Source organism: Sphaeramia orbicularis, chromosome 12 (genome assembly GCF_902148855.1).
Source record: "Sphaeramia orbicularis chromosome 12, fSphaOr1.1, whole genome shotgun sequence".
Taxonomy (NCBI): Eukaryota; Metazoa; Chordata; class Actinopteri; order Kurtiformes; family Apogonidae; genus Sphaeramia; species Sphaeramia orbicularis.
Genome location: NC_043968.1, coordinates 62,679,198 through 62,706,383, shown reverse-complemented (window position 1 = coordinate 62,706,383; position 27,186 = coordinate 62,679,198). Strand labels below are relative to the sequence as shown.

General features: G+C 36.2%; 1 protein-coding gene and 1 long non-coding RNA gene across 4 annotated transcripts in view; one reads left to right on the top strand and one right to left on the bottom strand.

The window, feature by feature from the left end:
- cntfr (ciliary neurotrophic factor receptor) overlaps positions 1 to 27,186 on the top strand; it is a 392,344-nt gene that overhangs the window by 248,128 nt on the left and 117,030 nt on the right. The gene's annotated exons all lie outside the window — the stretch shown is intronic.
- On the bottom strand, positions 14,286 to 19,900 carry LOC115430228 (uncharacterized). The gene is made up of 3 exons (XR_003936905.1): positions 19,831 to 19,900; positions 17,932 to 17,935; positions 14,286 to 14,369 (listed from the first exon to the last, which is right to left on the bottom strand). It is a non-coding gene; the product is annotated as an uncharacterized LOC115430228 (long non-coding RNA).

Below are 27,186 nucleotides of genomic sequence, written 5' to 3'. Positions count from 1 at the left end.
CAACAACCTGGAGGGGGTGGGGCATGAAGTGGCTCATTTACATTTAAAGGGCCAGCGCTCAAAACAACCTGTCTCGTGTCATTACTCACAAATAGGATTGAAGATGGATCTGTGGAGTTGAATTAATGAAGAACTCACACCCAAACAAAGTATTTACACTTTATGTAGACCACAGGGAAATGTTTTAAAATGCATAATTCCATTTAAAAAAAGCAAAATATCATTATTTTAATAGTCAAAGGTGTTCAGGGGCCACATACAATTGACATCAACTAGCATAACAAACTAACCTTGTGCAATAAAATGTGAATAACTGGAACACATGTAAGAAACCTGGAATTTCTCAAGTACAATAAGTGCAATTTTAACAATATTCTGCCTGTTAGCATACTTCATTCAACATAATATTGTTGAATTTGTACTTTTTGAAGTATTATTTATAGTTGATTATCCCTATTATTTTACTGGTTTGGCCCACTAGAGATCACATTGGGCTCTATGTGAGCCCTTAACTAAAATGAGCTTGACACCCCTAGTATACACAATAAAAAATCAGTATAATAGAAAAACAGGACACAAAGTGAATTTATTTAAGATGCCCTTTGGATAAGACACATTCATTCATCCGTTTTCTAATCGGCTTAATCCTGTGGTGCATGGTGCTGGAGTTTATCCCAGCTACCAACAGGTGAAAGCGGGGTTTACTCTGGAAATGTCGCCATTTCATCTGACAAATACAGTCGAACAACCTTGCACTCACACATTCGCACTAACAGTCGATTTAGAGATGAACTCTTAAGGTGGATGTCTTTGACCACTGGGAGGAAACCGGAGTACCCAGAGAAAACCCAGACGAACACAGGGAGAACATGCTAATTCCAGCCTGTCGGTGCTTCCTGCTGTGATGCTAACCACTCGACCACTGTACCATCCCACAGGAGACACATAAAGATCCAAGAAAACTTAACAGCAGTGTCTTTTTAAATCATTAAATTGATTTCATTATCATGCCACTGTTAGCCATTAGGGGCATACACAGCAATGTGAATTAATGTACAATGTCCTTGTTAAATAACCCAACAAAATGAAAATAAAATGGTAAATATTAAACTAAATAAATTTGAGTTACATTTTCAGTGTGTAATAATTAGAGAACCATTGGTAAAGCTGTATCTCCCAGCCAACTCTCCAGTAGATAAAGAAAAAAGTGGGGAAAAAAAGGATTTGTTGATTATTTATTTTGCCAAGTTTGTCTTTTTTTTTTTTTTTTTTTTTTTTTGTGATTAGTTATGTTATCATCAAACACACTGGGTGACAGTAACGCATCTTCATGCTAGATGCCACTGGCTGCAAATCAGAAAAGAATAGGAAGTTTATTCAGTTACTGTAGACTCCCAAACACTCTGTAGGCATAAATACCACATTCTAATGCAAAAGAAAAAAAGCACAACAATTCTCAGTTTTCTGTGGTTATGCACCAATAAAACTATGATTCTGAATATTTTCAATTTCCGCAGTTGCAGCCTCCTAAATCCCTCTAAGCCTTACTCATTGAACCTTTGATATGACTGTGTCATGACAAGCCAAGCATTTAATGGTGTAAAAAGAGTCTGCTTTGGAGTTTTTAGGGAGAATTGTATGACAACAATTGACCACACAAGTGCACTTACTGCTGTGAAGAATCAATATTTAAAACACTATTTTATCCTTAGGAGATGAAGGAAACTATGTAAGGGCATTTCTAGTATGTGCATTGAATTTACAACAAACTTTATATGAAAACTCGACGAAATACATTTGGAATCATTTTATATGAAACATTTAATGACACATCCACACAGCATCAGCTCTGTTTCTGAAAAATCCAAGGCTTTACGCTTCAATAATTCACATTAAACTTTGCATAATTGGTCTCAGAGTAGACATACTCATTACATTTTCACATTATATAGACCGACATGCATATATTGAGAAAACCTGCTCAAAGCATTACTAAACATTCTTTAATACAAACTGTGTACCCTCAGTAGAGGTGACTGTACTTGTTCTTTGAGTGTTTTCTAGTTCTTGCGTGAATTGAGTATTGAGTTGCACTTATTTCAGTGTGCTTCCATCGACCATGAAATTATCTTCCATACACTACACACTACACTAATGTGGATCTGGTCACTGCTCTGTGTGAGTGTACTTTCGTTGAGCCTGTCAGCCTGACATTTGTTATTTAACCCCCCCCTTTCTTTGTAAATGCTCAGGAAATCTGTTAAGAGTATTGAAAGGAGACCCATTCATGAGGCAGCATCTTCAATAGCTCGTTAAAAGAGAGGAAATAATAAATAATTCATGTTTATACTTTAAGGTGCACAGTTTTCTGTCAGCTTCTAATATCAGGTGTGTTTGTATGTGCACAGCCATGCACAGATCACACCAGAAAATATACTTGCGTATGTGTGAACGTGAGATAAACTGTATCAGAAAACTCAGGATAGAAAAGAAATCATTTGGGGTTTCTTTCAGCATCTCTGGAGGGGAAAGTTATTGTGTGCTAATCAGAGAGAAAAATGAAATCATCAAAGCAATACTCCAGTCTAGTGAGTCTGCCTACATTTCCATACTTACGCTGCTCCTTCTTTCCACTTCTCCCTTTTTTCTTATGTCTTTCCAAGCCTGTCGGTCTTTTGCACACTCAGTTATCTCATTTCTGTATCTTTTTTTTGTATTCCCTCCATCCTCCTTGAGTTATTTCTCTTCGAATAGACACTGCTTGGCCAAAAAAAAGATGCACATGCAATATTTCACTGCACCACCTTTGGTTTTGATTACAGGAGACATTCACTGTGACATCTTTTTGGCCACGTAATACTTATGTAGTGTCACAATAAAGTACATAATATTTTTTCCATCCATAGTTGCTTTCATTTTTGATTACTGATGATGAATGAGAGGCTACTTACTGCATCCGTTAGAGTTAAATAATCTGTTACAGCTGAAACATTATTAACTACTTCAGTACTAACACATGGAAGGATCTGAACTATTTGCTTAGTTAAATCCAGTTACTTTTTTTTTGTCCAGGCTGTTTATTTAACTCTAGCTGATGCAGTAAATAGCTTCTCATTTCTTTAATGTCTAAAAGACTGGACAATACCAGGATTGATCAGGCTTGTGACAGAATGGTTTGGGAGAATGAGACATAATTTTCACACATGGATTGGCCACCATAAAGTCCAGACTGTAATATGGGATGTGATGAAGACTTGATGCAGTGGTCCGATTCTCCATCATCAGTAATCAAAAATTAATGCAACTATGGATGGAAAAAATATTACGAACCTTACTGTGACACTACATAAGCATTATGTGGCCTTATGTCATAGTGAATGTCTCCTGTAATCAAAACCAAAGGTGGTGCAGTGAAATATTGCATGTGCGACTTTTTTTTGGGCTGGGCAGTGTATAAGCTGCACAACATTGTTTCACTTTTCATAATTTGTAAAAAACAAAAGTATAGAACAGCCCTGGAAGTGAAATATGCTGTTGTATCATATCCAACGTAGGCCTGTTCTGTTGGTAAAACTGTTTAACATGTTCCCTCTGCTGTAAAATGATTCAAAATGGCATCGCAGGAACAGAAAAAGGACTCATCGTCCATGCTAATAGGATGCTGCTTGATAGAACGTATGCCCTTAGTCAGCATTTTCACGCCTGAGTGGTTGATGCGAAAACCAATGTCATAATGGCAGCAGATGTTTACTCAGTGTAATAACACAAATTCAATGCGGTCATTTGCAAATTACAACTCAGACATTCAATGTTTAAGATTAGATTTGAAATACAAATTGGATTGTGTTGCCCTGATGCTCTCGATGTGTATGGTTTTTCTCTTCTATCTCTTATCTTATACATACGCTTCCTTAATATTATCTCTTTTCTCCGTCTGTCCGGTAATTACATTGTGCTGTATGTAGTTTTTTTTTTTTTTTTTTATTCTATATACAACATGAAATGAAAAAAAAACAACAATAACTTTATTTCCTCTCCACAGTCCTGTTGTATTATCTTTATTAAGCTTATTATAAAATAATTAACCTAATTCACTTTTGCTTTGGGCAGAATCTCCCTGTAGTATTTTGTAGTACCGACTTACAATGAAAGCAGAGATGGTTGACAGAGTGAAAATGCTTGTGGGAAATGAAGACAGAATTATTAATAACACTCTCTGCTCTTGTACTGGGCAGGCAACTCATTATTACAGCACAATTTAGGATTATTACGTCTTTAAATACCCAGCAATGATTAAACACGACGTGCGAGATGCTTCTGTATCCTTTAAACCCAAGTCAATATTCATTTGTTATTCTTTTATTATGCTAGCACTCCTTCCTATGGGATTGGTTATTCGCCTTTACATAAATATCACTAATGTGAGAGTTATGCGCAAACAAGCAACAAATGTTCATGGGTATTGAAAAAGTGTCTGCATATTTGGAATATGGAAGGTACATCTCAGGCCCAAAACACTGCAAATCAATAAATATTTTACAAGTATGTTGTGATATCCAAGAGCTTGTTTTACAGATTGCAAATCAGGTGGAGGATAAAGGTAGCACTGTTGTCTTTTGGACAACAGTGCTACACATTGCTGCATTCACATTCTGACACGTATGGTAACAAAACACACTCAATCACAAAATTTTGGAGTCAGCACAATCACAATTATGTTTTACATCTAACCTATATATTGCACCTTCCCCTCCAAGATAAAAAATAAAAAGAATAAATACAATTAATAATACAACAAATTAATTTAAAAAGATGGGAGTTATTCCATTCCTTAAAACATTCCTTCATTTTCAGTGCCAGTGATAAAAAAAAATTAAAAATAAAATAATAATAGTAATCAAGTAGTTATAACATCAAATGCATAATAGAATCAATAGTAAAATCCAGAGTAAACACATTAATAGTAAGAACATGGGTAGTTTAAAAGCCAGTCCCTAGGTAATGTTGAACAAAATAAAAGAAGAGGGCTCAGGGGTCATTTAATCGTAGCAGGCTTCTCATTTAACAGTGCCATAGATGTTGGGCGAAAAGAGAGCAATGACGTTATCTTTGCAGATATTCACATATACAGTGGAATGAAAGTGTGATTAATGAGGCTCCTTAATAAAAGGAGAATAAATGAAATAATTTACTTTAAAAACTTGAACATTTAGGGTGTTTTATGTCCAGAAATCAGATGAAATATAGTCTATTTGCATTGAACTTGGTGACAGGGGTTAAATGTTGTGCCATTTACTGTATCTAAGAGGACAAAACATGCTTCCGCTCCCCCTTCTGTACATCTTCGTTCTCTCTTGATAGTGATCTTGGCAGGCCACAATGAATAATGTACATTTACCGTAATGGAAGAGGTTCAGAGAAACACTCACAAAGACTACGCATGCACACACACACACACACACACACATACACACACACACACACACACACATACACACACACACACACATACACACACACACACACACACACACACATACACATACATACATACATACATACACATAATGAGCACATGCCACTGTGTACTATATGTATGCACACGCACCTTCCTGATAATACACTCTTGCTTAAACACACTCTTTCTCAAGGAGAGGCGGAATATGCGTGCACACAAATACACCCTGCACTCACACTCGCATGCAAATGGAGGTAATTCCCTCATTTCTTAATGATGGGCATCAGAGAGAGAAAGTAAATTATTAATACATACAGCAATTAGATGCATAACAATCCCAGGGAGACACTCACCCTTTCAGTCACTGTTACACAAACACACAACTGATAATGGATCCACTACGCAAGATATCTGAACGAAAAAACGCACATATGCAAACAGATACTAACATTCTTCAGGCGTATTTCACCAAATGCAATATAATCTATGCCTGGTTCTGCTTGTGTGTACGGTATATAGTGATGGGAATCAAGTGTCAGATCCAAGTCTGATACGTCAGAATCACACGCCTCCAGTTTCTTTTATTAATTCCAGCACATTTTTCTGAAAGCTGTTCATCACAAAAGGACAATGTAAAACTTCAGAAATGTACAATACGAACGAGTCGTGACAGAGAGGAGAAAAACATGATCCAAAGTGTGGCTTCAAGAAAGATGACAACAGTAACATCTGGAAAAGGATCATGTGGAATTCAAATGGAAGCACGTCTTTGTGAATACTTGTGGTTTGGTTATCCATGCAGAAAAGTAATCAGGAATCAATAAAAGAATTTATAATGATGCTGGTATCAGTAGAGTCTATCAGTCTCCGGTCTTTACTGAGCGCACTGTTAGATCTGTTGGTTTCGCAGCTCTTCTTCAAAGCAAACCATAATTATAGGTTGGTGAGTTACTCATGTGAAAGTAAATGAAAGGATTCCACTTTTTTGAAGTTGGATATCTGTAATGTCTAGGCTTGTAAAGTCTACAGGTGTCATACTCTTACCTCTAACTTGACTTTCCTCCTCTAGCAGAAAGTCTACAGTATAATTATGTCACACTTTCTATATTTGCATATAAAGATGGCTTTGTCCTGTCTGTCTCTCATCTATCATTGTTCCAATGTTACATCACTCTTGCAGTGTGTAGAAAAAAAAAAAAGAAAATCCATGTCTGTCCTCTCTTTCTTGATGCTGTGACCTCCAGGTTAATGGCAGGCTAATGTCAAACACCTCCAGCGTCAAATACCCTTTTAGAAAAGATATTAGACGAGCTTATTAGATCTGGCCGCTAGTGTCATTACAGAATTCAATCTCAACGGTCTAACTTGTTTTCAGGCTTGAGACTCATTTCACGGCGACAATCTCCGCTGTCCATTGCAGTTTGGAAAAAATGAATTATTTATATGAGATGTCTGCATGACAACATTTTTTTCCATATCTTCAGATATCCTTTGGCTATAGGAAGCTTACCAGTCGCCTGCTATAAAATTCATAATGCAGGCTTTAACAATGTCAAGGGCAACATGCATAGCTTTTAGAACATGTGTGAGAATCAAGAATTGTCCTCAGAGGTTGGAGGTATATGACGGGCTATTGAAAGAAAATTCACATGCGAAGCTGAGCCATTAAATTGGGATTAATGGCCTTAGGGGTAAATGGAACATAATTTATTCAATTGCATACTGATGTCATGGGCTGAAGGCACCAGGGTAATGTGATGCACAATGTCATTACTCATCTGATCTTTGCCCTCGTGGTTGTTCAGACAGTCTTCAAACACATTGCGCAACTTCACAAGTCTACTTGTTAGTGCTACCTTTTCAATGGCAAGTAAAGGTTCAGAGTGCAATAGTTATATTATCATAATTATGTTTCATTGTACTATGATCGAAGAGTTCTGAGAAGTAAGAGACCTTTGCATCCCCGTTTGCTCTGTTTACAAGCAGTGGAAAATCTATCCCATTGATCTATCGCTCAAGTTTGCTAAATATGCACCTTTTATAACTATATAATCATATAGTTGTAAAAGGATGCAGTGACTGGGCCTTTGCTAAATAGTACCAGAAAACAACTTCTTATGGTTAAACGTGTACATGAGGAGGAAGACAGTGATTTTAAGTTGACTGAAGTTATACAACCAAAAATGCACGTGGTCACCTCAGTGGCTCAGCTGATGAAGTGTAACCAACATAGGCCGTGACCTTATCACCGTGGCCTGGGTTCGATTTTGAGACCTTTTGCTGATTGCCCTTCTGTCTTCAAGCTACAAAAATAACCTATAAAGACCCAGAGCTACTTTTGTGTCAATTCCAAAACAGTTTTTTTCTGTATATTTAACCTTTCTTAAGTGATTAATCTCCATTTTTTATAATATTATCCTCTCTACGTTGCGTTTTTTCAGTGTATTTTTCTATACTTAACTTTCTGATCCTGTAGCTGTTCATAAAAGCTCACAGTTAAGTTGAGGGTTATTATATTAGAAACAAAGAAAACTGAAGAAAAAGTTACTTTTTCAGCAACAATATCCATAACTGAATGTAAAAACAAGTGTCTCCATCCACTGTCATTGATCCAGCTCCATGGGTTGTACTGGTGAATCACTGTTGTAGAAGATGACGGTGTTTCCACATTCACTATGGAGCCTCTGAATGTCCAAATGGGTCATATCTGATGATAATGAAAAGATGACGTTAAAAGATACTGTGTGTCAGTTTCAGTTTGGAGTTGCAGGTCAATTGTTGTTCTTCGACATATGGATAGGAATGAAGAATGCCCAATCCAACCGATGAACAACAGAAATAGTGTCACTTATCAAAGCACATCAAGCAACTCAGACTACCTGTAACAGATAAATAGAAGACTTTAAGATAAAACAGACTGGAGGAAAATTTGGCTGATCACAAGCATTTTAAGAGAAGTTGGGGAGTTAAATATGTGTCTGACATTGCCTGCTCATTGTTTGAAGGTCAGTTTTTGGGCGTTTCAGGAGATACTATGCTTGTTCGTTGTTGTATGACCATGACATTAAAGTACGTTTGATTTTTGATTCCATCAAACATGACTCTAATGTATTGGCTCATCACAGAAGCCAATCAGCAGCACCTCTAACCCTGATATTTTGGCTTCATTTTTCCATGAAAGCAGCATAAATCAGTGTCAGGTCGTCTTAACATTGACTTTTCATTCGGACACAGAGGTGCAGATGGAAAATCTAGTGCTTTCTCCTGCAGCATTAATTATCCGGTCAGTCAGTGAAAAAGCGGTTGCACTTCGTCCATCAGCTGTCGTCCCTGTAGCATCACATTGAAAGTCCTTGTGGTGGTAACAGTCTGTCTTGCACCAGTGGAATGCATCACACCTCTCCTGTGTAGACTCTTGGGTCCCTTTTTACTTGTAGTGATGGTGTCATGGCTCCATCTCCCTTCAACTCCTGCCTTCCTGCTGCACTTATTCCCTGTTTCCCCACATGAACGGAGAACCCAGCTTTTGAAGAATCACTTCACGTTCCTCTCCCTTGCCGTACATCGCACTGAACCTGACCTTGCTTTTGTCTTTAAAGGGGAAAAAGACACATTATTTTTGCTTATTCTCTGTAGTTAGACTCATTGTCAGCCCAAGGTTTCTGCAGGTTAAGTTAAATTTGAGACTTTTTAAGAATTTAATCACTGCAATTAAACCCATTTCACATCTCATCTGGACTTTAGCGATGCTTCAAATGAAAATACAGACCAACTTAGACAGTTTGTACTTGCTTTTTCCCACCAGATTTTCAGACTTTCAATGCAAATGAAGGAGCAGAAGGCTTCAAATTCATTACTTTCAATAGGTTTTTAACCAAACACTTAACCCAGTCAATGTTTAAAACCTGTCAACATTATATTTAAGACATTATAAGACCTCAAATTCAGATCAATAGACAACAGACTTGTGCAGAGGCAGACATGTGCCTAGTTGAATTATTCATTTTTTTTTTTTATTGTAACAAATGTTGTCCCCTGTCTTCTATCTACAACAAGATAACATCTGTGAATGTCAAATAGTTACATCTTTAAAAAGACCTCTATGGTATTAATATTTACTTAGTTTATTGATTTCCTTTTGTAATGGAGGTGAAAGTTTTCAATGACAAAATAAGACAAACTTCTAGTGCCCGTCATGGTGGAAGTAATCCATTTAATTTCATGTGTGTGTTTTTGTTGTGTTCACAGTCGAGGTGTTATACATGTGTTTATGTGCATATTTGTAGATGTGTACATACGCACAAGCAATGACAAATGCATAGTAATGTCTGACTGCCCCTAAACCCACATGAAAATTGATCTGTGTATAATCGGACCAGGGAATTTCCCCTGGCAGTATCAAAACCAGTCATTTACCCTTCATACAGCGGTTATGTGATGAGCGCACAAACACACACACACACACACAGCGAAGCGAGTCATGGTGACGGCAGCCTTGCTGATGTGTGCTTTTTGGTTTTTGGGTCACGTTCAAGGCTGAAGTGTTTTGCTTCAGTGTTGTTGACTGTTTATAAATGGGATGTGTTCGTACGTCTGCACAGCTAATGATATGGGTGCTGCCTCTGGTCTCGCCACACAAACAGCCGGCCACAAGCCAGAGAGAGGACGGAGAGGGGAGATCACACTCAGGACTCCACTACGATGGTCTGGTCTGATCTACCCTGCTCTGTTCTGTTACTTTCTATTCTGTTCTATTTGGTTCTGTTCTGTTGTTTTTTTTTTCTATTCTATTCTATTCTATTCTATTCTATTCTATTCTATTCTATTCTATTCTATTCTGTTGTGTTCTGTTCTATTCAGTTAATTTATCTTTTACACTGGTCTTTTCTGTTCTGTTCTATTTGATTCAGTGCTGTTCTGTTTGACTTGTTTCTGTTTGATTCTATTCTACTATACTGTGCTCTTGTTTGTTCTGTTCTATTCATGTGTTCTTTTCTATTCTATTCTGTCTAGTTCTGTCCAATTACATTCTGTTCTGTTCTGTTCTGTTTTATTTTTGTCTGTTCTGTTCTATTTGATTCAGTGCCATTGTATTTCATTCTGTTGTGTTGTGTTCTGTTCTATTCCTATATCCATCCTTGTTTTTTGCTAAAGGTGCTTCTTTATCGGTCAGATGTACTGTACATAAATACTCCTCAAACAGTAGAAAAAGAGAAAAGAGCAAAAAACAAACAACACAGTGACAGATCACCACAGTCACTCTGTTATAAAATGAACACACCTGCGACAATCTGTTTGCTTCGGATTTATTTTGCTGGCAATTAGATCAGTTCATGTAATATGTGACACATCAGTAACTACCTTGTTTAAAAAGCAGGAACACTGAATCTGTTTTAATAACTGCTTTCTAATTCTGTGTTTACAGCACTGATGAATAATTATGTCTTTAGCTTTCACTCTAACTTAGAGTTTCCAATTTTGAAAGACATTGTTCTGTCATCAGCCTGGCATGGCAGACAGAATGAACTGATTGACAGACTAGAGTCAAATGCAACATGAACGTATGACCAAATGACTGGAGTTTGAGCAGACGGAGAAATAAATCAGCCTCATGGCGTTGGATTCACATTTATAACAGCTTTACTGATAGTCTTTGTCCAGAAATAAATCAAAAGTAGGCATTCATGTATGGTAAAGAAATTGTTTTTGTTGAAAATAATGACCCACATTGAGTTAACCAATTGTTTTTTGACTATTAAGTTAAATGAAAACTATTTTTGGTCATTTATCATCAGTTTAGATTAAAAAAAAACAAAACACCCAAATTCTTTAATTACAGCTGGTTTAACTTGACATATTTCAGTTTTTTTTTAATCCCATGTGACTGTAAATACAATATGTTTTCATCTTGGGCTTTGGGAAACACATCAATTCACTGACATAAAAATCATTAGAATAATCAACAGTGAAGAAAATCACTGCTTGCAGCCTCAGACATATTGTATTTAAATGTATCACCTACATTCTGGATAGTAATGGTACTGGTTTTCTTTATTCTGTGATTTAATGACCTGCTACATGGGACCGGTTACTGCCCAACACACGACCCAGAGGTGACTCAGGAGAATACATCTGCTGCCATTTACACAGCCAGACCAGCCAATAATATCCTGCTCTGTTCCGCTCTTCTGTTTCGCTAAAGGCATCAAGATTGTCCTATCGTATAATCTTAAACAATACACATATATCTTTAAACTCTCAGCTCTTCTCTGCTGTTTTTTTTTCATACCTACGGGAGGAAATGATAAAGAAACCAGATAAATGAGCGGTTTGCGAGAGAGCGAGAGATTAGTTAAATCAATCTTGCCATCGTCTTGTATATCTCCTCGTGTGTTTTTTTTTTGTTTGTTTGTTTGCCGTCCTTAGATTCGTTCTCAGTCTCTCTTACCTTTGTCTTCTATCACATCTCCTGGTTTACCCCCCCTCCTCCCCTCCCTCACTATCTCTAAAGTGATTTAGTATCATGTGATTAATGATAGCCATTAGAAGCTTCAATATCTGCGTGTCCAAGAGTTCACCAGATACAGCCCATGTAGCATCTGGCAGACCGTGTGCGTGTCTGTCAGTGTGTGTGTGTGTGTGTGTATTTCAGTCCACAAATTACCCTTTAGCGAAAGCAGAGAAGCACACAAACGCAATTTTTTGCCACTCTCTTGAGTCATTTGTGTGCATAAATACACACACACATACACATATTCATACGCATGCATGCCAGGGAGTTTATTAAAAATGTAATTAAGATTCAGACACCTTGAAATGGAGCCACAGTATTTTGTTTACCGCCATCATCTCCAAATAATGAGTAAAGCCGAAAACACGCCTTTGAATTCCTGAAATAACGCCGCCTTGAATATGCTTACGCCAACTGGATTGTGAACCTATTTCTTTTTAATGGCACGCAAGCGATGGAGCCGCGATAAAAGTAACCTGAGAAAGGGGTGTTAATTGTGTTTAATGACGGGTGGAAATTGTTTGTTTACATTGACATTAGGCTGATTTTTTGCTATCTGTTTTAGCTTTTCCGTCTTTTTGAATCCGGCCCAAGACTTCTAATCTGAATTATCTCACACCGATGTACCGTTAAGTGCCTTCATGTTCATGATTATTAGCTGTTATTATCCTCTATTTCTGTGTCAAGTATTTGTGATCGGCTGCAGAAGGTGAAGCTGAGGTCACCTCATATCGCCAGGATGATACCTTTCAATTTGTACTTTTATTACCATTGTAGATAAAATCACAGACGAGCAGAGATTCCTGAAAAGACATTTGGCCCCGCATGAGAAAAGGCTGAATACAAATGAACTGAAACACGTGTAGTCAGTAGGCCTGAGAATGAGATAAAACTGGTAAACTTCACAGCAGCAACAGTGTAATATAGTTGTATTTTAACATCACAAGCTGTTGTTTGTACATCGTAAAGTGCAGTTTTGTCCCCTGTGGGTGTCTGATAAGAGGATTTAAAAGGTTTAAGGCAAAAAATACTTTGCACATACTTTAAGCACTGTGTTTACTGTTCCCTTTTTTTTTGCCTTCATCCCACTTTGCCTTGTCATTTTTAATTTATATATTTATCTTTCTCCTTCTGTCTTCACAGCTTTTACATGAAAGTAGTTCTATAAATACAAAACAGACATAAAATGTTGTTCGTATACATATATTTTTTGATCTTGGATCTATTTTTTGATTTTTTTTGTTTTTTTATGCTTAAATGGTACGTTATTAAAAAAAATTAATCTAATTTAATTATTATCTTTAAAAGTTTCCAGAAATAATTTGCTGTCAGTGTAAACATGTCAGTGCAACGAACTCCCCGAGGAGCTCAACCGAGATTGGCAGAAAGTGTTTTGATTTATGTCACGTTTCTCTTAAGAAGCTTTAAAACTGTCAATTTGCACCATCAAACAGAGGCCTGTTTTCACATCACACAGCTGCAGAAATCCTTTGCAGATAACACAGCCTGTCACTAAATCACATATCCTAATCATGCCTGAATTTGTATCAGGGCATAAACCTAGTATTATGGAGTCTGCGTGTGGTTTCCCATGATGCATCAGAAGAACATGGTTCTCTTTTCATTCTGTGAGGGCACTTCATTCTCCTGCTCCTCCCCTTCCTTCCTCAGTGCTCTTTAATTTTACCCCTAATTCAACCTCTAATAGAATATTCCATGTGTTGATCTGTTGGTGACATAACATATTGGGCACTCAAAGGGGTTCGATGTAGTATTAATACTCCAAACAATCAACATCAGGGGAAAATCATGCACCAGAACACACTTAGTATCCACAGAGTGAATATGCTGAATAAAGTATGAAATTCATTTTTTACATTCATCTGTATTATGGTATCATCAAGTTTTCTTCTTCAAACTAAAACTCACAGATGCTTGTTTTGATAGTTGGTCCAAATAAAATAGTGTCTTACTTTTTTTTTTTTTGTATTTAACCTTTATTCAACCAAAAAAAACAAGACTCATTGAGATTAACCCATAAAGACCCAGTGCTACTTTTCCTAAATGTTCCAAAATGATCTTTTCTCTATTTTTAAGCTTTCTTAAGTAATTTACCACCATTTATTCTAATATTTTGCTCTGTATTTTGCAGTTTTAAATGAAAATCACCTATTTTCTTATATTTCATTTACTGATTATGTAGATGTTCATTAAAGCTCAGATTAAAATTTAGGGTTTTTATATCAAAAACAGAGAAAACTAAACAAAAAATGACTTTTTCAGTAAAATATATTATTAACTGAACATAAACCAAACATTTCCATCCACTGTCATTGATCCAACTCCATGGGTTTTACTGGTGAATCATTATTGTAGAAGATGATGGTGTTTCCACGTTGACTACGGAGCCTTTGAACGTCCAAATGGGTCATATCTGATGACCATGAAAAGATGACAAACTGCATTTTACATCAGTTATTTACATGTATTGATAGGATTAGTGGATCAACAAGTATTAAACAGTTTAGATCAGTAAATGATTTTGGTCACCGGTGGATGTTTGGGTCTTCATGGGTTAAAAAGCTTGTGTCCTGGCCAAGACAGCAGCAGCAGAAGTTACAGAAAGTACAAATTAAAGCCTTATATCCACACTGAAAACACATAAAACACCATACTAATAACATACATATAAAACACCATCAATGAATCAAGTATAACAACAATATTCCTTAAAAGCATCTGAAAGCAGAACTTGAATTCAGTCAGTTAGAAAAACATCTCCATCCAAATGTATCCTTTCCCCATTGATTTTGAATGACTTTGAATGTATTTACACAGACCAGTTCAGTTTTATCTCCTTCTGTATGTTGGTTCAGGCAGTGGAAGCAGAATATTTAAAAGCTTTCTTTCCCAGCTCTGTCCTGACTTTTAGAACACGTAGATATAACAGATTCTGGGATCAAAGACTGTAGTAATTAAAGTAAATATGATGGAAGTAGATTTATAAATAAAACAATACCAGTGTTTTAGTCCATTCAACACAAGCTTGGGTTAGGACTCTGCACACACAAACACACACACACTGCAAAAATCAAAATCTTACCAAGCGTATTTTTCTCATTTCTCTTAACTCAAGATTTTTTTTTGCTTAATTCAAGCAAAAAAAATCTGCCAATGGAACAAGTGAAAATTATCTTGGTAAGGTTTCTTGAAATAAGATTTTCAAGATCTGTTGTCTAAAAATAACTTCTTATTTCTCACAAGTTACTCTTTAGGTGATTATGTGTTATTTCAAGTTTGATGAGATATTTTGGCTGGAAATGAGAAAAATACACTTGGTAAGAATTTGATTTTTGCAGTGCGCAAACCTCAGAGCACTGTGATAAATTATATGAAGAGCCATGAACACTGTGACGACGCATTCATAGAAATATAAACTTCACATACTCTGTGAGCTGATAGTTTATATTTTAGCTCTGTAAGCTTAGCCCTGTTTTTAGACACAAAATAGTCACAGTAAAACCACAAATCGCAGATAGATTCAGTTCATATCTCGACAGTCTAATACACTGGCATATTTGGTGTAATTTCATGACTCTTTACTCCAGACACTCCAATGATACTTAAATGGTCATTGAATATTTTACAGTAGAAATACTGATTGATGTATTGATTGATTGATGTATTTATTTGGAATATGAATGTCAAAACAGAAGAAAATAAATAAACAAAACATTAGATGTAAGACATATAATACATACTCAAAAAAGAGTGAGAAGAAGTGTAACTTATAAACTCCCACCCCTTCTCCTTATATAATTAATAACAATAATCACCTTCCAAGTCTAAGCATATCTATACTATATACTATAATATGACTGATACTTATTATTAAATAATTTGGTTTCCAGCTTTATATTATTATTATTATTATTATTATTATTATTATTATTATTATTAATAATGATGATGATTATGATGATGATAATAAATACTACAGACAGCTTCTTTAACTGAGCACATTCTTTTTTTTTTTTTTTTTTTTTTTTTGGGTCAAAAATACAGCGAAACAACTCCTTTTCGTTCACCCTCGTTCCTTTAAAGCCACACTTAGTTTTCCTCTGCTTCCCTGCGCTTCCCAAAATGTCTCTTCCCCCACTCATAAATATGTGCAAATTTATTCCATTCTGCAGACGACTTTTATATTTAGGGTGAGGAAAGCAATAGCAATAGCTGAGTTTTCCAGACCAGAATAAGTAAGTCTGTTTTTTGAAAGCTCTTCGTGGCTGCAGCTGTATTGTCAGTTAAGATGTTTGGTGTCTCTCTCGGCTGTGATGGATTTTTTTTTTTTTTTTTTTCTCTCTGTATTGTTGTTGAAAGTTGCTGTAAAATGATAAACTCCAATGAAGCTGCACAGGATTCATTTGATGTCAGTTCTTGCAATGAAAGAAATTACACAAATGTAAAGAGAAAATGTGGTTGGACAGTAGAGATGAGTATCCTTTAGAAGTAGAACACTTAAAATCATAGTCATGGATAAACAATAAATAAATACATTTTAAAAATCGATGTTGAGAGAAATTAAGTAAAAACCATTTCTGAGGCATTTTGGAAGCAAATATAACAATTTAAACCAAACTAACTTATCAATGCAATGTAATGATATTTATCCCAAGATAAGATAAGATAAGATAACAGCAGCAACATGTGGGGAAAAGACAGGTAGAAAAAAAACACAAACCAGTGAATAAATGAAAATATAAAGAGAAAATAAGAAATTGGCTTTTTATATGAATATTATAAACAAAAAATTTGTAAGTTTATACTTCTTCCTTCTCCTTTTTGACCATGCAAAATTCAGACTTGCACGTACTTGAAGATAGATTCTGTTCATTTAAATGTTATTTTGTTTTTGTCTTATTTTGCTTTGTTTTATTTTATTTTGTTGCTTTGCATGTTCCAAATAAATTAAAAAAAAAAAAAAAAAACTATATAATGATTTGTCAGTATTGTTTTGTAGCCCAGACCCCTGTTAGAAAAGAAACACCTGAATTCATCATGTGCCATATACTATAATACTTTTGTCCATTTAATGTATTTCCCATTCCATCTCTTCTTGTCCAGATGTGGTCCGCTGACTTGTCCTCTGTTTTCTCTGACTCTCACTCTCGTCCTCCATCTCTGGCCACGGACTGTCACCTTACATTTACGGTGAGAAGAGATGGAGAGGAGAAAAAAGGAAAGAAAAAACAAGCCAGAGAAGGAAGCTGTGAAGGGGGGTGGGGGGGTCGAACAGTATGGAAGCTTGGGATCATGGTCCAGATGGGATTTGGTGATTTTTCGGGGGTTCCCGTTTTTTGTGCGTGTCTATAACCGAACAGCACAGAAAGAGGAAATATATATGTGAATGTGTTTCAGCCAATTTGGCGTCATTGTGTTCTCATGTGTGTTTGTGGGTGTGCATGTGTGAATGGCGACGCACCCTGAAAGAGCAGTCCACGGCGGGGGGTCATTCATGATTTCATCACCCAAGCGCTGGATAAAGCTCACTCCAACTCTCCTCCTTTTCTCCCAGCCCCTTCTTTGCTTCTTTCCCATGCTCCCTTCCTTTTTTTTTTCTCATGTTTTTCCTCCTGCTTTCTTCACAACGTGTTTCCTCTGCCCTCTTCGCTGTTTTACCATTCTCCATCTTCAATGCCGTCTTTGGTTCTCCCCTCATCTGTGGATTTACACCACTCCTGCTCTTATCTCCCACTGCTCCTGTTTGGTTTTTATCTCCATTTTACGGTCTCCTGTGTCCAACGTCTTTTTTATCTTGTTTGCTACTTACCTTGGATTCTGTCTTCAGTTGTTTGGAGTCCCATCTGCCCTTTCTGCTTAGTATCTCTCTGCTTCCTTAAGCCATACTGGCCCAGTGCTACTTTTGTGGCACTTCCCAGATGAATTTTTCTCTCTATTAAACCTTTCTCAAGTGATGTATCACCATTTATAATTATATTATCCTCTATGTTCTGCATTTTTCACTGTAAATCATATATTTCCCATATTTAATTTCCTTTTTTTTAATTTAGATAGTCATGAAAACTCAGAGTTAATTCAAATGTTATTATATCAAAGCAGAGAAAACTGACAAAAGTGACTTTTTCAACAAAGATATCAATAAGTGAAAGTAAATACAAGTGTGTCCATCTACTGTCATTGACTAAAAAAACTCCATGGGTTTTACTGATGAATCAGTGTTGCAGGAGAACATGCTAGAGTTAAAAACAGAAATTATGTAAATAAATAGTACTCAATTTTGTGGACAAGTTTGCAGATATAGTGGAAACAGCATATATAGATCACATCTGGAGCAAAAGGATCACTATAAGCAGATGATTATTACAACCAAAGCTTTCATTTTGTTCACTATCAAAGGTTTATTTACCTTAACCCATAATGACCCAGTGCTACTTTTATGACAGTTCCCAAATATTTTTTTTTTACCTATTTGTAACTTTTCTTAAGTATATGTATTAGGCATGTAACGATACACAAAATTTTCAGTTCAGTACGGAAAGAAAGAAAACCCCTCAAAATGTCTTTAATGCATTTATGAATTTTTGAACATTTTCCCCCCAATTTTTGAATATAGAATATAGAAAAACAGGAATAATGTAATTCTGCTGCTATAAATCAAATAGAAAATAAAATACATAAAATATTACTAAATGTATGTTAAACATTAGTATTGCACTTTTCCCTGAAAGGTAGTTTTGAACAAACAACAAAAATCAAAATCACTGTTCTGTCAGTTCACATTCTGCATATAATTAACAAAAAAAAAAAAAAAAAAAAATCCACATTAAGAAGAGTGCAAACTTGCATTCTGTTTTAACAAATTTAAGAGCAACATTGACAACAATATTAACCAAATTATTTATTTTAGGACAGCTAACAAATTGTTTAGGCTACTTTGAGCAGTTGTGTCTGTGTGTGCAGGGTGCGATCTGTGTTGAAAAAGTTGTTTCTGGGTTTTTTTTTGGTTTCTGTTTTGGTCAGGGCTGGTGGGGGGGTGTACAGTTATATACCGGTCCATAACTAACGTAAATAACGCTGGCGTGAAGCGAAAGTGAAACTTTACATACTTTCAATGTCCAATTTCTGGGTTCTATTCTTCTATTATACAGCATGCGTGAGAGAGAGAGAGAGAGAGAGAGAGAGAGAGAGAGAGAGAGAGCTAGTGTCAGTGTTTTAGAACTACCGTAGTTCATAGGCGGCAAACCACGTCTGTCTTATCAACGTCTCTTTCACCGGCACCTGATGTGATTCCACTTTTTTACCTTATGGCAGCTGCTATTTCCTATTTCGGGTCAATGTGCGCTCCCTCAATATGTCCCTGTGGAACTTGTATGGATGTAAAGTTCCGCATCGAACAACGTCTTTCGTTCCTTTTTCTTTTTCTCAGCATACTGTGCCGTTTTGGTATGTGTACCGTTACAGGCCTAATATATGTGTGTGTATATATATATATATGTGTGTGTGTGTGTGTGTGTGTGTGTGTGTGTGTGTGTGTATATATATATATATATATATATATATATATTTTTTTTTTATTTTTTTTTTTTTTTTTTTTCTGTATTTTTAATTTTTAAATGAAAATCAGGTACTTTCCCACATTTAACGTGGTGATCATGTAGATTTTCATTAAAGTTCAGATTAAAGTTGAGGGTTATTATATCAGAAACAGAGAAAACTGAAGAAAAAGTGGCTTTTTCAGTAAAATATATCATTAACTAAGCATAAACCCAGTGTCTCCATCTTGTTTTACTGGTTTTACTGGTGAATCAATGTTATAGAAGATGATGGTGTTTCTAACTACGGAGTTTCTGAACATCCAGTTGGGTCATATCTGATGACCATGAAAAGATGACAAATTGCCTTTTACACCAATTATTATAGGATTAGTAGATCAACAGGTATTCAACAGTTTAGATCTGTAGATGCTTTTGGTTGAATGTTTGGGTCTTTATGGGTTAAACCCCTCTTTTCCTCAGCTGTTATTCAGTCTCTGTCCTTCTCCAGTCTCAGTTTCTTTTTCTCTTAAGTGATGCAGGGGCACGAATTGAACCTTTGAAGAGAAACATATAAAACCAACATGTCATTCATAGATGCGCAGGCATAAAAATGTAGCCTCACATCATGTGGACACATGCATGCACACTCATGGTGAACCCTGTTGGTTAAGAATACGGGTAGAAATATACTTAAAACACATATAAAATAACTACAGTGTTTAGTGTTATTTTCAATGAAAAGCATGTGGAAACTATAAAAAAACAATGTATAAATAGAATGTAAATGAAAGAAAAGTGTTTCTTTAAAAACACTGCACTTTATGATATCTACAAGTCTCAGACCATTCATTGAGGACTAGTTTATCTAATAAGGTATTTAGTTATATTTGGAAAATATATTTCCAGTGTGACAATATCAACTCAGGGAGTAAATAAGGGAAGAGCAACTTTCATTAAAAACCCTGTTTTTATAGTCTGCACTTTATAATTACTGCAAGTCTGCAGACCGTTCATCCAATACTAGTTTATCTGATAAAGCATTTAGTCATATTTGTAATATATTTTTTTTAATATTCTGGACCCTCTTATCAGGGGCCAACTGCACTTGGTGGCCAAACTCAATGGCTCAGTCATGTGTAACCGCTGGATTATCATTATCTATAATTTTGTAATCAGACTTGCTGGTGCATTTAAGGACACTAAAAACTGTGATTAATAGGAAAAAAAAAAGCATCTAATGTGTTTGGGTTTGGCTAGTGTCAGACTTGACCAACCAATAAGACAACCACCTAAGTTTTATAATGAAAGACGTGAAAAACTCTGCGATTGAGATGTTTTCTTTGAACGTGGGATTGCAGTTATGCTCTGGTTGAGGGTTGTGCAGTTGCAGAGCTTTAAATGTCTGTTCCTTTTTGCTTTAATTAAAGGTTGCAGATGGAGAGCACCAGTTATGGAGAAGGAAAGCATTCCTTTTTTTTTTTTTTTTACAAACACTATTGGATGACAGATATAGAAAAAATCACCTCTTAACCTTACCCAGTACAGACTGTCATACCCAATTTATTGCCTTATTTCAAATGAAATTGCATTCCAGCTGCGCATGCAAACATATCTAATGGATGACGGATTTATATTAAAATGTAACAGATTTTAATGCGAGTGGAAGCCCGAGTGGTTCTAAAGGACATGTGCATCTACGCCAAGATTACATATGATTTCTGTCACTCAGAGGCTGAGTCATGGATGTTGTTTTCAAAGTAAAAATTGCATTTTTTTGCACTTACATCTGATTTGTTTTGACGCTCTCCTCTAATGCACTCCCCCGCCAGTTTTTGACATAAGCACTTCTACAGCCAGCGATGAAATTAGTAAACATGCTCAGACACAAGACATCTGCTTTCATCACACACAAAAAAAACACATTTTCTGATGTAATGAACCTACGCTACAACTGCACTTAGAATAAGGCTAAAACTATCTCCACCTCATTATGTTCTGTATTTTTCATCGTGAAAATGAGGAATAAGTGACTTTTTCAGTAAAATATATAATTTATTGAACATAAATCCAGTGTTTCCATCCACTGTCATTGACCTAACTCCATGAGTTTTACTGGTGAATCATTGTTGTAGAAGATGATGGTGGTCCTACGTTCACTACAGAGCCTCCGAACGTCTAAATGGGTCATATCTGATGACCATGAAAAGATGACAAACTACATTTTACTCCTATTATTTACATGTATTGATAGGATTACTGGATCAACAGGTATTAAACAGTTTAGATCAGTGGATACTTTTGCTCGCTGGTGGATGTTTGGGTCTTTTTGGGTTAGACTCTTGGAGATACTTTGGTTAACACTGTTTTCACTATAACCGTTAGAATCCCTATCATCTCCAACTCGTGCCTTCATAGTTTTCTCCAAACTTCCTGTCAGCTGCTCAAAGTTCCAGGTCAAATGATTTTTCCTGAACATGGCATTAGGCTGATTGTTGCCTCAGCAGCCTCCACGCACAGTTTCTTAAACACAATGTACCGTCTTAAACCAGCCTTTAAGATCATCCTCTCCCAGGCTTGCTGCCAATTCTTCTGTCTTTTCCTTCAGTGAGGCCTCGGAGGTGGTGGAGGTATTGGGGTGGGGGGGGGGCTTTGTAGATCAATTTGATGAGGGCCACGTCAACCACAGGTGCTTCAACCATTAACGTTAAAGTTTTCTTTGTGTTAATGTACACACAGCACCAACCTCAGGTAGGAAGACTCAAAATGAAAACTGCTGGTAGCATTTGTATGAGTCTTCTCTGGATTTATGTTTTGTTTGGTTTTAGTTGTTTTATTAAAATGTACTGTATGGTTTGGTTTTTGCTTTAATCACCATGTGCTGAGTGTATTTCCTGTTAGGTTTTTACTGTTTCAGAATTAACAGTTTTACCACCTATAAGATAAAATAACATAACATAATAAGATAAGACTTTATTTATTCCACTGTGGGGAATTTTCACAGTCAACAGCAAGTGCAGAGAAAAGACTGGTAGAAAAACAACAAATGAGTGAAAAATTAAATATAAAGAGGAAAAATAAGAAATGTGGTATTAATATAAATATTTATATAAATTTAAAATTAGAATTCAAATTTTTTTTAAAAATTTAAATATTTACATTGCGGTTGCACATTAACCCCTTACTGCTTAAATTTAATTACAGTTACAGAAAACAAAATTGTTGTTGCTCTTAAATAAAATGTAGATTGTTCATTTAATTATAACTATCATGCAAATTAATAACAATGGCCATGAATGGCATAATTGTCATAATAGCAATTAAACACATTTTCCAGTCTCAGGTATGTAGATTGTTTAATTGATGTTACTATTGATTAGCCATTCCAATCAACAATCCAACCAAAGCAAAAATGTCAGGGAACATAAATAACCAGGGAACATAATTAGAATGTTGAACAGCACAAACAGTGGAATATTGAGGCAAATTTACGACAATAGTCTACGAGGGGGGTAATATATATTTTCTTGGTTGTACAACAAATTAGGTTTTAGCATCAAAATATTCTGAGATTAAATAAAACTTATAATAATAATCATCAATAATAATAGTAATGGGAAGAATAATAGTAGTATGTAGTTGCATCCATATACACTGTTGCCCATAAAGCTGTAATACTTTAGTTTTTAGACACATTTATTCCTATTCACACACATCAGTGATCACATTTAACCAGGTATAATGATTACATACCGAGTCCCAGTTACACTTTATGTATCAAGAATAAATCACATTACCAATCAAACAATCATTTCATCAGAAGAGGTACAAATATTTGTAATTCTAGTGACGGTGTAGGAGACGTTTTCAGGGATCTTCTTTCCTCTTGAGTGTTCCTGGAAATCTAGAACATCTGCCTCTTCCCTCTCATCGTCCACACCCTCAACCCTCATACTTAGAGGACGGTCGGACTTATAGATGACTGACTGGATCCATCAGTGTCTTTGCATTAAATGCGAACTCTCTTGTACACAAACCTCACTGGCATGCTTCTATGCCTGCACATGTCCTGTTAGATCCAAGAAGGCATTTAAAACACTAACATTTCTATTAACTTTGGCCTCATGCCAGCCTGTGATACACACTCATATGCAGCGCGCACACACACACACACACACACACACACACACACACACACACACACACAGACAAGCACTCGCAGGTTATACGGACAAAATGAACTCATACATGAATGAACACATGAGCACATATGCAGAGTTATACAATTACACAGGAATATTTTGAAAGAAAATTCCCTAACACCCCAAGTGACTGACCCCCTGGTGCTGAAAAAACACACACTCCCTCACACACAGGTTTCCGTCAGCCAGATGAAATTGCCCTTCAAAGAAACCACACAATCAACAGCGGCACAGTTCTGACTGCGGACTCTCCACAGCTCAGATTGTTTCTGTGTGATCATACTGCAGGGTGCATTATAGGTGCATTTCTGTGCGATTGTGGGTGGGTGTGTGTGTGTGTGTGTGTGTGTGTGCCAGTGGGCAGCAAAGAAAAGGTCCATTCGAAGGTGACGTCGGTGGTATTTGTGTGCCACAGCACGGAGCGGTTAGTCGTGTCACATTCCATCCACATCCAGCTGACACCGTACCATGGCCTTTGATTCTCTGTAACACACAGCCACGCATTCACACACACATATGTCTTTTACAAACTGCACACATTTTTCTGTTTGTTTGTTTTTCTTTTTACCAGAAATAAAACTAAGACTCAGTAGATATTGCAGCATAAATGAGTTTATCAACTACATTCTAGTAGAAAATAATGTTTAATCACAATTTCAGTGAAATAATATTCTAGATTTTAGAAAGTTAGGACTCATATGCACAAATATGAGATGATGATAAGAACTTTTTAAACACTAATCCTTTCAATATATGTAAATAAATGACGTAAAATCTAGTTTATCATCTTTTCATGGTCATCAGATATGACTCATTTGGACATTCAGAGTCTCCATAGTAAATGTGGAAACAACATCATCCTCTAGTATTGATTCACCAGTAAAAACCCATGTAGTTTCAGAAATGCCAGTGAGTGTAGATGCTTATTTTTATGTTCAGCTGATGATATATTTGGCTGAAAAATGCCACTTTTCCTTTAGTTTTCTCCTATTTTAATATAATAACCTTTGATTTTAGTCTGAGGTTTTACGAACATCTACATGATCAGTAAATTAAATATAGGAAAATACACGATTGTCACTGAAATACAAAAAATGCAGAGGATAATAGTGTGATAAATAGCAATACATTTAACAGGTCTCATTATATACTGACAGTCAATAGAAACTTTGAGGTAGAAATGTATGCATATTTCTACTTGTAGGGGGGTTGTAATTATTCATTGTGGATTTATCGATGACTTAGTGCTCGGGTAGTTGAGATAATGGTGAGTTGTCATGTTGTCACGGTTCATTGCACATGGGTTGGTCTCTTTGCAAAAGTGGACCAGATACACATTGGGCAATACTCAGTGGGTATCTGCACAATTTGAGGATTGGTTTTGAAGGCCTATATAAAGGCCCAAAAAGGCCACCATTGTTAGTCCAGTGAACGACATCGTGCCATGTCTATCACGTGAACAACGTCTCCGGGCACTGGGTATGGCGGAGGCCGGTTTGAGCTCCAGTGATATAGCCAGGCGTATGTATGGGCTGTTCCCAACCCACAATCAGAAACCTGGTTGAACGCCACAACACCACAGGCTCTGTTGACGACAGACCGCGTTCAGGGAGAGAGAGAGTGACAACTCCCGACCAGGACCGCTGCTGTTGTGACTTTGTGTTTGGCAGGTGCCATTTTCTTTTGTTAAGTTTTTTGTTTTGAAATTATTCTTGAAACTTTAGAGTTTTGTTTCTGTATGCCAATATCCTAAACAAATGATTCATATGAAAAAATTCCAGTTTAGGGATTCGAAACTAAAATTATGTTGAAAAATATGGTCTCAAAGTTTTCATTGACTGTGAGTGTATAAAAACCAGATCACACACTTGCAGTTTCTGTAAGTAAAATACTCCACTACTGTAGAAGTACAAGTTTGTATTCCAAAGCTCATGTAAGTATTAATCAAAAAATGTACTAAAAGTATGAAAAGGTAAAAGGAGTCACTGTCCAGTAAAATGGTCCCTGTCAGTGTTTTACTATTGGGTTCAATTTACTGCTACATTAATATGTCTGTTGCACTTAACTGCTGTAGATGTTTAAGGTTGAGCTCATTTTATCTACTTTATATACTGTTGGGTGGTTTAATCTACAGCAGTGCATCATATTCTAGAAGTTCACCATATGTCTTTTCTTTTCATGAGCTCAGGAGAACATTTAGTGCAACTCTGCATGAGCTTTGTGAAAATGTTGTTTCAAGCTAATGCTGGAAGTTTACAAAGGAAGATTGTTCTGTTCTGTTTTGGATTCACATAGGAAGACTGCAGCAATTCCCAATCAGCATCAACAGTTTTATTTTCATTAGAGCAGAAGGGGATGAAACACTGTAAAGTAGTAAAGGGAAAAGGAAAACAGACAAACATAGTGTGGTAAATTTTCAATATTCACCTCTAAGATGTAAGACAAGTTGTTTTAAGGCTGTTGTGTGTGATGTGAAGCCAAAATGTGTGACTGAAAGTACAAAAGAATCCTCCTGGATGTTGAATAGAATTCTATAATGAAATTCTGAAATGTGTAGGCCTCAAAGTGCTGCTCAACACTGTCTAGAACGGTGTTATTTTGTCATCTCGTCGCTGTAACATGACACTGACGGCGGTAAATGAGACGGCCTGACATTCAACCAACTGTAGATGGTCCACGGTCAGATGCGAATCGGGGACACTGTGGTCAACGGTCGGCGCCTCAGCCTCAAGGCCACTGGGCCGCCACAACTATAAATCATTTTTAATAAGTAGCCCAACTTTCCTCTTCACTTGACTGATATTTGTAATGTGATCCATACTTCTGCTTCTGGGCCTGCTTTACATCTTAAAGTTTCCCAGCCCCCCCTTTTTTCTTTTTTTGGGAACTTCTTATTCACTCTCAGACTAAAGCTTTGCAAATGAACATTTTGAACATCAAACTTTCTTGAATGTGCTCTCACTGCATTAAAGTGGACCCGAGAACAATGAGCTCTTCTCTTTTGAACAGATTCAATGTAATGGGGAGCAGACACAAAGCAGCTTTCAATGCGCCATATGCACACTAATGTGTTCTTAATGAGGAACAAGTGTATTATGACTAATACCACAATGGATGAGAGTCATTGCTAATGTTGTCTCTTTAAATGCATTGCTTTCTTTTTCTTTTTCTATGTCTTCGATGTAATGGCGTTGTGACATAGATTAAAGATTTCTTTAGATTTTCTAATTTTAGATTTGGAGATATAACTCTATTAAAACTTCTAAAACTACTCTGATTAGGTTGTGATTAGCAAGTGAGTGGTGTAATATTCTGAGTTCAACTCTTAATAATACTGTTAGATTAGATCACTTGAAGTTTAATCCATGGTAAAGAACAGTTGAAAACAAAAGCTGGATCATTTTGCTTTTTTTCAATGATACTAGAAGAAAACTTAAGTAGCAAGAGAAAATTAACAAATGG